This window comes from Coptis chinensis, chromosome 4 (assembly GCF_015680905.1).
Source record: "Coptis chinensis isolate HL-2020 chromosome 4, ASM1568090v1, whole genome shotgun sequence".
Lineage (NCBI taxonomy): Eukaryota > Viridiplantae > Streptophyta > Magnoliopsida > Ranunculales > Ranunculaceae > Coptis > Coptis chinensis.
This window is the reverse complement of record NC_141459.1, coordinates 49001193-49014880: the sequence shown is the minus strand read 5'-3', so window position 1 is coordinate 49014880 and position 13688 is coordinate 49001193. Positions and strand designations below refer to the sequence as shown.

At 35.4% G+C, this 13688-nt stretch overlaps 1 pseudogene; it reads right to left on the bottom strand.

Moving 5' to 3' along the window:
• Nucleotides 1-8603: 8603 nt before the first annotated feature.
• Nucleotides 8604-10374, bottom strand: LOC147503811 (putative choline kinase 2; annotated as a pseudogene).
• Nucleotides 10375-13688: the final 3314 nt, after the last annotated feature.

Below are 13688 nucleotides of genomic sequence, written 5' to 3'. Positions count from 1 at the left end.
TTGGTGGTTTTGGTTTTTGTTATTCATTTGTTGATTAAGTTTGTGGAATGTGATATTTATATCATATTTGCTGGAATTAGATATGCAGGGTGGACATTATTTGACCAAGGATTTTTTTTTAGTGGCTACACATTACTAACTGATATTTCCGTTACAAACAATAGTTAGTAAATAGCAAGTGACACATCCATTACTAATGGATATATCCGTTACATACAAAATTCTTTTCCCGCTATAAGCTGAAGCGCACAAAACTTGACTAACACTTATATCCGTTAGTAATTACAAATTTAATTGGGCCTAGCACCAGTTGGCTATCTGTTACAAAGAATTTTAGTAACGGATATAACCGTTACTAAAATTAATATCAGTAACGGCTAAATTTGGCCTAAGTGACAGTGACACCCCAGAACTAACGGATATAACCGTTAGTAAAAATATAAGTAATGGATATAACCGTTAGTAATTGCCGTTTCTGGTGTAGTGAGGGCATAAAAATAACTTATCCAACTTAGATTTTAACCCTAGTTGGAATGTTCTCCTCTTTCATGATAAAATCAAATTATTGAACAAAACAGTTTACTCATATGTAGATAGATACTAAGCATGCAACAATGTCCACTCATATGTATATATATATATATAAAACCATGCAAAATATAATCATGAGCATGTATATATACATTAACATACAATTCATAATCACTCAAACATATATATACATTAACAGGCATACACACATGATCCATACATATTTCAATCCTAATACGCAAATAATAGTCTATTACCTATGACATATATAACAGATAGAACATGTGAATCATGCAAAATTATTTTGAAAATTAGAACATGTAAGCGTCCCGCAAGTCCGCCAAAGAAATGAAACCATCGTTTTAACCCGTGAATGTCCTGAACTCCTGGAAATACTTCAGGAATCCAAAACAACTGCAAATAACTCAGAACAACACTGGAATGTGACATAACAGGAGGTCCTATCGTTGAAAAATGATTACAGTCCCGCACTTTCAGCCAGCGCACACGATTGAATTAGAGGTGTGCACGAATTGTATGACTCGCGTGGGCAACTTAATTAGCTAGCGCATGCGATCCAATTAAGTTTTAGTGTTATGAAATTTGCACAGTAGTCTTAGATAGTGCTATAGATTCTATTCCAGGTGTTAGTTTGTGGTACTTGTAAGCATAACAAAATGACAGGAGATGGATCAGGAGCAAAACGTGAAGAAAAACAACAAAAACTAAGGAAAAGAAGACAATCGAAACGAATGAAAGGGTAGGAGAGGGGGGGGGGGGGTTTCCCTTGAAGCTATTCCAGCTTGTAACATATGGTCCGTGCGTCTTTAGGATGGTAGCGACACCATTTGATGTTTGGTCTTTTGGTAGTTTAATGTATTTGTGACTCGAATCCTCAAAAGGTACTAATATTCAATTTCACCTTACTCACGTGATTCGTGTGTATAATTAGAGTAATGGTGTTCGTCCAAACCTTTGGGTTAGGCCAATTATCACAACTGAAATTTATCTTTTACAGGGAACTAGTGAGAAGGATTTGATAGATAGATTTCTACTTCATAAAGATGACTTACTAAACAAATTATCTAGAGATTACAAGTTGTTTTCTTAAATGAGATAGAGAGAGAAAGATAGGGAAAGGATTAGCTTACTCATGTGATAAGAGCCCAAAACTGTAGTTTTAAACCCTTAATAATATTATATGTAGACCAATTATGTTTATAATAAATAAGAGTTAGTACTGTTTACGTACTTTTGTGTATTTCAGGTCTTGGAGTCAATTATGTGAAGAAATATGACACTTTTGCAAAAGAAATGAGCAAAGGTTGGTTGCTAAGAAGTTCTATGGTTAAAGCCCAAGTTTCAAGGAGAAAAAACCTTTTTAAAGCCCAGTCAAAGCTGAAAAGTCAAAGTCAACGTGGGCATAAATAGAGCATAAAAGTTAACAGAACTTCCGTAGGCCGTATCTTTGGACTTAGACCTTGGAATTGGGCCTATTATATGTCTAAACGACTGGCTCGGAAAGAACTTTCTAATAGTCAGAGCCATGATCCAATCAGAGGAGTAAAAGAGGACAAAAAAGCTGTTGTAGTAATTTCCAATAGTAAAGCCCTTTTTAGACTTAAGTAATTAGGTTTAGGGCTTGATTTAGTGGCCCAAAACATAGCTCCAAAGCCCATGCACAAAATTGTAAACCTAGCCCTCTCCTATATAAAGAGGACTAAGGTAAAACTCTAAAGATATCTTACATCTTCTCTTTAGTTTAACCTAGTTTATGTTTTATTAGCCTAGCCACCATTAATACAATTTAAGTTATTTTTAATCAAGTAGTACTTTAATTATGTCTTCTTCTTCTTATGATTTATTTCATGATAGTCTAATGAACCATAGCTAAACCTCTATTAGAGTGGTTTGATTGAAGCTTTGATGAAGACTTGATGTGTTAGCATAGAATAATTTTATTAAAGAGCTTCAAGTCTAGGATTTTCTATTTAGCAATATGCAAAATAAACCTAGACTAGAGGGTAGTTCATTCACCATGAGAATGGGTTTCAACTTCCTCTCATGCTAATTATTAGTTAGCTAGAGATACCATGAATAATTAGGGATAAAAAGACCTAACCTTTATGTTAAACCTTGTGTAAAAACATAAAGATGAGGGTTGCAACAAACTCTATACTAGCATGTTAGGGATTAATCAAGGTGGATTTCAAATCTCCTTAATTCCTTCTTCATATTCACATCTTATTATTTAATTGTCATAATTTAATTTAGATTATATTCAATATTAATTTTCACCATATTAGAATCATTACTCTCATGCAGTTTGATTGTTAATCACTACTGAAACTAGTATTTTCTAAGAAACTAGAAGTGGAATGAATTTTTTACTTTAGTTTTATTGCATGATAATTGAGAGTAGAACTTTGATATCAAAAGATGCAAATTATAGTTTACTTCTTCCTAGCATAATTATCTAAGATAGGTAAAAGGGTAATTTAGATTTAATCAAATGGCGCCGCTGCCATCTTAGTTGTCTTCAGAATTTTATTCTCTTAATTTTTTTCATTCTACAAATAGCCCAACTCACCCACCCACCCTATTGTTCAAAAGTGTTGTGTTCTAACTGTGTTTTCTGTTTCTTGAAAATAGAATTTTGCTCTTGGAAGTCTACTGGAATTTTTCGTAGTTGTACTCGGAGCGCGCCCGCGCCTTATTTACACTATACTTGAACGCGCAAGCGCCCTTCCTTCCAGTAAGCTTATTTCTTGTTTCTTTCTAATTTTCAGGCCCAAGCCATTAAGAAACTGCGCAAAAGTCAGTTTCTAAATAAAATTCATAGAGCGCACACACGCCCTTGTTGCTTTATAATTGAGCGTGCCCGCACCCCTCTAAAGAAAGCCCGATATACACAGGTTAGTTACAGAACATCTTTTCAATGAAAATAATTGTTGATTCAGTGTTCCAAGCTTCTACAGGACACTGAGGTTCGCATTAAAGACATTATTTATAAGCGTAGCAAGGAGGCACTCAGGTTCTCATTCTTTCACTCCTCATTGTAGGAACCGTTATTTCAGAACGAATATTTCAACAAACCACGAGAACCCACGCACAGCGAAATCAATGGGGTTCTCAAGATTTTGAATAGAAAACATACATTTAAATCCGATTTAGATAACTCTGAGAATCCAAGCTTTATCAAATCCGAAATCAACCCCTTTATCTTCTATTGTATTCCTTTAGAACAGATTGGACGTTGTGTGGGAAACGATCTACCAATCCCCTTCTTTCTCTCAAGATCATGAACGAATTCAGATCTACTTTTCTTGCCTCTTTTTCAGAACAATGAATAGTAAATTTCAACCAGAGAGAGAGAGTATTCTATTTATAGGCTACAACAGGGACCATGAGGAGAAATTAGGGTTGGGCCTCCTGATGGGCTTGGGCTTCCCATGTTCGCCCCAAACACACAGCCCAAGTCCGTCAACAAATGGCTTATTTCACTAAAGGCCATTGTTGCACTACCGCCCTAATCCCAAATTACGTGTCAGCGTTTATGGGCTCCATATTATATACTCGTTGATCTCCCCGTGTTTAAGATATCGAATGTCCGTTGATTAAGTCAAGTTACTGACAACTACATTAATTAACTTCTTTTATCCTTGAGTAGTACCATTCAACCTCATTGTCATGTCGAAATAAATCCACCTGCAGGGTTTACATGACAATCTTTTTGAGCTCCTCAAGGGGACATCATCAAACCGACTTCTTGCGGGACACACAGATTCCTTCTATAATCAACATCACACCTTACATACAATGTCATTACCCAATCCATCGAGTTTGTTGATTCACAAATGAATCTCACTCATTGATGATTTAAAGCAATGTACAATACATGTAAGTGCCCGTTATTATATCCAGATTAGGAGGACAAGCATCCATAATAACAGAGGCATTTGTTCTCTTATATAGTCAGTATAAGGAGAAACAACCTCACTTGGTCCTGTTCAATACACACAAAGTGTACTAGTGTAATCCTATAGTCAAGATAGACTAATACCAGATTATACTACAACCGTACACTACTAAAAGAAGGGCTTTTTGTGTCACTTTTGAAACTAATTTTGAAGTGACCTATAAGCCCCTGACACATAAAGTTCTACCAAAAGTGACACAAAAGCCTTACTAAATGTGTCACTTTTTTTTAAATAAAAGTGACACTTAAGAATAGCCTCTTGTGTCACTTTTAAGAAAGAGTGCCACAGTGCTTGTCAAAAGTGACACTAGTTGTATCCGTTTTGGACTAGAGTGAGATATCATTTCTTCAAAAGTGACACATTAAGTATACTATTTGTGTCAATTTTGGACCAGAGCGAGACATAAGTACGTCAAAAGTGACACATTAAGTATACTAGTTGTGTCACTTTTGGACCAGAGCGAGACATAAGTACGTCAAAAGTGACACATTAAGTACACTAGTTGTGTCACTTTTGGACCGGAGCGAGACATAAGTACATCAAAAGTGACACATTAAGTACACTAGTTGTGTCACTTGTGGACCAGACCGAGACATAAGTACGTTAAAAGTGACACATTACGTACACTAGTTGTGTCACTTTTGGCCTAGAGCGAGACATAAGTAAGTCAAAAGTGACACATTAAGTATACTAGTTGTGTCACTTTTGGACCAGAGCGAGACATAAGTACGTCAAAAGTGACACATTAAGTATACTAGTTGTGTCACTTTTGGACCAGAGCGAGACATAAGTACGTCAAAAGTGACACATTAAGTATACTAGTTGTGTCACTTTTGGACCAGAGCGAGACATAAGTACGTCAAAAGTGACACATTAAGTATACTAGTTGTGTCACTTTTGGACCAGAGCGAAACACAAATACATCAAAAGCGACACATAAGAGTGGTCAGTTGTGTCACTTTTGGACTAGAGCGAGACACAAGTACGTCAAAAGTGACACATAAGAGTGGTCAGTTGTGTCACTTTTTCCAAAAGTGAGACAAATGAAAATAATTGTTTTTTTAAAACATTTTCCCATTTTTGTAATCGATCGTATTCATTTCTCAACCTGCATCATATACGTCATAACCAAAATCCCATTAACCTGCTTTATGACATAAACAACATCCATATGCATTTATCAAAATATCACAACCAAAATCACTTTAACCTGCTTTATGATATGGAAACAACATCCACTCAAGAAAAAAGAAACAACATTCAAAACAATTAACTTCTATTGATTTCTTTGATCAAATCTAGTATCTATTATCCAGTTTGACTCCCAACAAAGTAAGTCATTCCAATACCAAAATAATCAAAATAAATTAAAAAAAAATAATAAAAAACTACACGACGCCTTTTCATGGTGCGAACTGCACACTGTAATTTAGCTTGCTTTTTCTTCTTGCTGGCACTTGTGTCCTTGTGATGTGCTTAAAATCCAAGACAAGAACAAAGGTTAAGGAACTAATGGGGATTTAGAGACTTGAAGAGAAAATGCCATAAATTGCTTCACTTGATAACACAACAAAAATAATTTGATTAATTTTGTAGCTATAAGTAACTAACTCGATATGAATCTTATAAAAAGTCTTCTTTGTTAGCATGCCAAAATGATATCGGTAACTTCTTTTTGGACCCCTTCCAACCAGGACCCACATGAAAATCAGAAAGATCGGGCTGCAAACAAACACAATCTATCCAAACGCAAATTAATGCTTGTTTTTCGAAGGATAACAGTCTCTCATGGACATATATAGATGAAAACATTGATAGTAGTCAGGCAAAAGCATTGATAGGTTTGGTTAAACAAAAACAAGACACAACATACAACTTGCGACTTACTTTTAAACCAACCTTTTGCTTCTCTTACTGAATATTAAACTTGAAAGGAATGATATCTGAAAAAGTAATATAGGATGTAAACAGATATGAAATAAGGGTAAAGAGCCTATAGAGTACATAAAAAGGAATGCAGGATTCTACATGGTTTCAGCCAATCATACCGACTTCAAATTCCAACAAAAAATAACTGCAGAAACTATCTCTGTAACTACAATCCCTAATACCCAGTGGCCAGTTCTAAGTTAAGAAATCTACAAACTAAATATTTTAAGTAAAATTTTGGAGTAATGCATAAAAGTTTAGAATCATGGTTGCCAACTTATGCTTATGTGTTATTAACTATATTTATAAAGTTTAAAAAGGTAAATAGGTACAAAGAGTTGTGCAATTGTACTAGGATATTTTTGTAACTTTACCGTTTACCTTATAGTAGCATCTGACAGTAAATCTTCAATTTATGCACTCGATTGACAATGGTCAAAATAACATAATTTTTCACTAAGCCCCCGGAGGAAAGCAAAAGGTGAAATAAGGAACTAAAATATGCCACACATCAAGTAATAATGAATCTACTGAAATGGTGAAATGAGCCCAAAAGTAATTGATTCAAGGATGAAAATGTCGTATATACAACCACAAATGAAATTTGAAAGAGAGAGGGGGGTCCCAAAATCTGAAATGTCGAAGCTATCTCACAAATAGAATAGCATAGTGAAGTAAAGAAAAACACAAAGAAGAATCTAGAGCATTGAAGACTAATAGAATACCTTGTACCCAGCCTCCCTACTGATAATAACTTGAGGGTTTTGAGGAGTCATATCGTCTTCATCACCTGAGTCATCACTACCATCTCCTTCTTCAATCCGTTCAAATCCGAGAAGGAAAGACAAACCATAAATCATAGTCTTGAGCAATTCAGATATCAAACTTATGTCCAAATTATTCATTATACAGCTATACCTTTATAAGACATTAAGAAAACTAAACCTGGAAGATGAGTGAAAACACGCTGTGGATATTGCATTTGCAGTTCTCTCATCAAACCAAACCCTTCTATGGTGAAGATCACAAAGTACAACAAGTGCTCTTTTAGCTTTCCCTTCAACCTTATTCTGATTATTGAAACACAATTACCAAAATTTAGTCCTAAGAAGCAAGTATTAAACTCCATATAAATTCACAAAAAGGCATTACAATACAAACCTGTAGCATGGAAAATATTATATTATGAAGTGCACGATTCTTAGCATCATTTTTATGTTTCATATTCATACGCCAAATACTATGAACAACATGAGAGAAACACAGTTTCCTCAAAACTCTGTCCCCAAATGTTTGCAAGTCCATAAATAAACCAAGATTCTCACCAAGATTGGTGCCAGTGGGTGCATTCTCATCGTCTCTTTTACTATACATTTTAAATACGGAAGGTTTGGGATGTCTTTCTCCTCCACCCATCTATTTCTACCAATCACCCTATCCAGCTCTGCAGTTACTTGTTTATAAATTTGTGGTTGTTTCAATACTTCTGACATTACCCATTCTATTGTGATTGCTGTGGTATCAGTCCCACTGGCTAGTAGGTCCTAATGACGAATACAATGTATTAATAAGAGTCCTTTAGGAGCAGCTGATGTAAATAAAAACATGCACCCCGCCAAGGGGAGGAAAATAAGTTACTGAAAAGTTGGAGATAGACTCCTAACTTCCAAGTGCTACCTCTTTTGAGATCAGGAGAATTTTGAGATAGTACCAACATGAGAGTGCACTTTTCTATGAGGAACTTTGGTAAACATTCAAAAGAAAAGGTTCTGTGGTTGACTGGATTCCCAAGCAAAGAAAACAACGCCATCTAGGGCCGAGCATTAGACATAACTTTTTAAAGGGGGGTGGCTCCTTAGCATTTCTCCATATAATAATCAGTTTTCAAATATAAATGGTGAAAGTTTGAAAAATAATGCAGAGAAAAATAAGGCCTTTGACTTGATTTCGAGATAGTTTGAGCTCAGGCTTGGGATTAACAGCTAATAATTGCAACAATACTTCCAACATATCCTTAGGCAAGAATTCCCACAAGTGAATAACCATGTTTTAAATAAAATTGTAATGTGCCCTTCCTATTGTTCGTGTTTTAAATCAAGTCCGACACGGTTCAGAGCTTACTTGTATATCTGGTAGCGACATGCAATAGCAGAACATAGTCGACTAACCTGAAGAATTCAGATATGCACGCACAAATATTTCACGCTCCTCTAAACCTGTTGCATAAGCAACCCATAACGACTGGAAGTAATTAGTTATGGTTGGAGTGGAACGTTTTATGGTGCATGCATGCATAATATAGCTTTAGCATTTTAGAAAGGAAGCATCTAAATAACAGATTTTTCTCAACTGACCTGGGTATTTATCATAATCAAGAACATGAGGTGTTTGAATGAAAATCTGCCGCCATTTCACAGAAGTGATTTGCAAGATCAAACGCTATGGGATTGTAACACAAATATTCGTAGTCCTGTAAAGAATAAAGAATCAGTAACATATTGAACTTTAAATTGATTTATCTTCCCTTTGTAACTGCAAATAGAAAACCGGGGGGGGGAGGGGATATGTTACAGCCCAATGGTTTAACCATAAATTCCCTAGATATAGGCCCATAATTTGACCCAAGAACTAGATTGTTCCTTAGATGTTTTCTACCGAGAGTTTCTTTATAGATATGTTGTGGAAGCTTTCTACAATATATCTAGGTTTATGGCATGTGGAATATCTAGTAGTTTATATATTTATAGAGTTCTAGAGATAAGAGACTCTACAGAGTCCAATAGGAACATTTGAACTTTCTCATGTCCAACAGACATGCTCATGGTAAAGCGACCTTGATTATTCTCTTATAGCTCCTTTTTAATACAAAACTATATAACAAATATAAAAAAAATCTTACTTTCACAAAACCATCATAAGAAAAACCATGGTTGAACAATGTTGACTATGAGATAACGTGTTTGTGTGCACAATTAACAATTTGAGTATATGAACTTACAATGATAGTTACTACTTTGGTCTCTTCGTCCATCATGATATTCCCATATTGCAAGTCGTTATGACAAAATCCTATGCTTTGATTTTCCCTTGATAACTCCTTTTCCAATCTAGAAATTTCCATCCCTATGACATCCAACTTAAATGCTTTCACTTCGTCAAGGGAACATAACCGCTTAGATGCGCACAACCAATTTCTGGAGGAAACAAGAAACGGATCATTCAACTTAAAAAATTTAATACTGACAGGAGCTTAAGCTTCAGGGGAACAAATGTGTACCTCAATCTGTTCCAAAGCATTACATTTTTTGGACTGGGCATGTGAAGATCATGGAACTCCCTAAGTTTGGTTGCTATCAAAGCAGATATTTCTGCATCACACAAGTCAGTGGCTAATAATGTCTGAAATTCCAATAGAACACATAATCGTAATGATGTCAATTTAAGAATGGCTATAAACATTCTACAATTTCCTCCTGAAAACGACTCAAAATTAGAAATCAAAATAGCATATTACCCGAGCATGTATGAATTCCTCAACACGGCCAGTTGGGAATCGTCCCAAAAGACGAGGCCCCTGCCCATGCTTTGACATGCTTTCAAATGTCATAATCTCTTGGGCGGAATAACGGTGAGGTCTCTTCACGCTTTTATGAGAGACGAGTTTTTTTTTTTTTTCCTCCTAGTGTTCTTTTCTTTTCCTTTTAGTTTTAGTAAGTTAATTCTTTTTGGCCCAAATCACGACTTTCAATTTCATGGCATAAGCAATTGCTAGTGTCACTTATTTATTTAGATAATTTGTTAATTTTGTTTTCGATTTTTTTACACCCAGAAGTGACACAACAAGTCAAACCACTAGTGTCACGTTCAAATAATGAGACACAAAAAATAAAATTACTTGTGTCACTTTTCCTAGAAGCAACACATCAGCTCTCATTCCATAAAAAAGTGACACATCAAAACTCTGTGTGTCACTTTTTTATAGTAAGTGACACGAGACAAAAAAAATAAGTGACACAAAAAACCCTTCTTTTAGTAGTGGTACCAATGGTTTGTCCAAATCCATCTAGGTTGTGAACGATTACTTATACTTTATAAGGTACTGATGATATGATCTTCTGTGTGTTCACACCATATCATCTACAACATAAAGTATTAGACACATGCATATAACTAATAACATATATAATAAGCATAACATTCGCCCATATGATTCTCATTCAAAATAAAAAGAGTTAGAGTTAATACAAAAGTAATGCTTTTAGTATATAACCTTATCACTCGTCTCTTCTATCAGAGGAGTTTAATTCTAGTATATGAGGTTGTTGTTTGATTGTTGTGGTGTTTCTTTCATATTAGACTTAGCCTTGCATGAGATTAAGGTCTGGTAAGAGCAAACCATCTAATGTTGTATATCGTAAACATCATGGCACACGCCTATCTAGAATATCACACATTACACCTGCATCAATGGCTGAAGAAGCAGAGACTCCTCTCTTTGATTTTTATAAAGCCCTAAACAATGGCCCTAAGTTATGCATCGTTGTTGTAGACCCCGTGGGGGATTTTAAAATTCCCCTAAATATTTTTAATTTGGTACCCGTTTTTCATAGTTTAGACCAAAAAAAGTCTTATAAGCATATGCGTAGGATAGAACAAGTTCTCACTACATTCCATCATCCTAACGTAGAATCTGAACAAATTAAACTAAGGGTGTTTCCTTTCACCCTAGCCAATAAGGCAGGTTCTTGGTTAACTGCCCAAACGCCTAATTCCGTGGACTCATGGGCCAAACTTGTTCAATTGTTCATGGAACAGTTTTACCCACCACTAAAGACAGATGAAATGATTCAAAAGATTCATTTCTTCTACCAGAACCTTCATGAATCCTTTTCAGAGGCCTAAAACCGGTACACTGATCTTCTTATAGAGTGTCCACATCATAACCTTGCGAAAGACACGCTTGTTCGTTCCTTTTTCAAGGGGCTTTCACATCATCATAAGGAGGTTCTTGATATAATGAATGGGGGTAGTTTCCTTAGTAAAGGAGCCTCACAGGCTTATAGGTTTTTAGAAGATCAATCCAAGCGTAATAATAAGGGGGGGGGTAACGACATCCCCCGCTCTGCTACTTCTTCTTCTTCCACAACCAAGGCTGAAACTATGCTTGAGGTTAAATCTGATCTCGAGCTTAGAACTCTAATTGAATCCCTCACAAAAAAGGTAGAAGCCATTTCTATTCAACATAAGCCAACTCCTGTCATGAGCATCAATTCTTTTCCATGTAATTTATGTTTTAGTCTTGAGCATACCGACTCCTATTGTCCTCTCGTCTATGAACAACCACCCGCACAGCCGGATAATGTTTGCTCCATAAGTAGCCTTCCTAACTCATCTTAGAGATAAAACCCCAACGCCAGTTGGCAAAATAATCAACCAGTTACACCACCGGGGTTTAATAATCAAAATGTTAGACCAGCAAACAACTATAACCCAGCTCCATAAAGACAAGTACAAGGACCAGGTAAATATAATAATAATAATAATAATAATAGAGGTATCATCTCGATTAATCACAACTATCACAACCCACCCGTTAATAATCAACGCGAGATAGTTCCTGTCACACCACCTGTGGCCCCTACACCATCACAATCGGATCATTTCGATGCCTACATGCAAGCTCAACAACAGATTCTACAATCCATTCAACAATCCATACAACAGTTAACCCAAGATAAAGCTCATCCAAATGGTGTGTTTCCAGGTTAAGCTATACCTAATCCTAAAATGCAAAACACAGCCTTTCAAGTAACCGGTAATACTAGTAACGGGAATTTAAATGTCGATGAGGTAAATGTTATCACCACTCTTCGTTCTGGCAGAGTGGTTGATAACACCGTCACTATGCCCATTGATACATGATAAGAGCCCAAAATTGTAGTTTTAACCCTTAATAATACTACATTTAGACCAATTATGCTTATAATAAATAAGAGTTAGTACTGTTTATATGCTTTTGTGTATTTTAGGTATTGGAGTCAAATATGTGAAGAAATATGTCACTTTTCCAAGAGAAAGGAGCAAAGGTTGGCTGCTAAGAAGTTCTCTGATTAAAGGCCAAGATTCAAGGAGAAAAACCCTTTTTAAAGTCCAGTCAAAGTTGAAAAGTTAAAGTCAACGCGGGTAAAAATAGAGCATAAATATTAACAGAACTTCCGCAGGCCGTATCTTTAGACTTAGACCTCGGAATTGGGCCTACGATATATCAAAATGACCGGCTCGGAAAGAGATTTCTAATGGTTTAAGCCTTGATCCAATCAGAGTATTAAAAGTGGACAAAAAGGCTATTTCAATAATTTTCAGTAGATAAACCCTTTTTGGACTAAAGTAATTAGGTTTTGGGCTTGATTTAATGGCCCAAAACATAGCTCCAAAGCCCATGCACGAAATTGTAAACCTAACCCTCTCCTATATAAAGAGGACTAAGGAAAAACTTAAAAGACACTCTTCAGTTAAGAAATTAGATAATAATTTAGTTTTCTTCTTCAGTTAAACCCTAGTTATTGTTTTATTAGCCTAATCACCATTAATTCAATTCTAGTTATCTTTAATAAATTAGTTCTTCATTATGTTTTATTCTTATTCTTTTAATCATGATAGTCTAATGAACCATAACTAAACCTCCATTAGAGGGGTTTGATTGAAGCTTTGATGAAGACTTGATATGTTAGTATAGAATAGTTGTATTAAAGAGCTTCAAGTTTAGAGTTTTCTATTTAGCAATAAGTAAAATAAACCTAAACTAGTGGGTAGTTCATTCACCATGAGATTGGGTTTCAACTTCCTCCCATGCTAATTATTAGTTGGCTAGAGATACCATGAATAATTAGGGATAAAAAGACCTAACCTTTATGTTGAACCTTGTGTGAAAACATAAAGATTAGGGTAGTAACAAACTCTATACTAGCATGTTCGGGATTAATCAAGGTGGATTTCAAATCTCCCTAATTCCTTCTTCATATTCACACCTTATTATTTAATTGCCATAGTTTAATTTAGAATATATTCAATATTAGTTTTCACCATATTAGAATCATTACTCTCATGTTGTTTGATTGTTAATCACTAGTGGAATTAGTATTTTCTAAGCAACTAGGAGCTGAGTGGAACGAATTCTTACTCTAGTTTTATTGCATGATAATTGAGAGTAGAACTTTGATATCAAAAGATGCAAATTATAGTTCACTT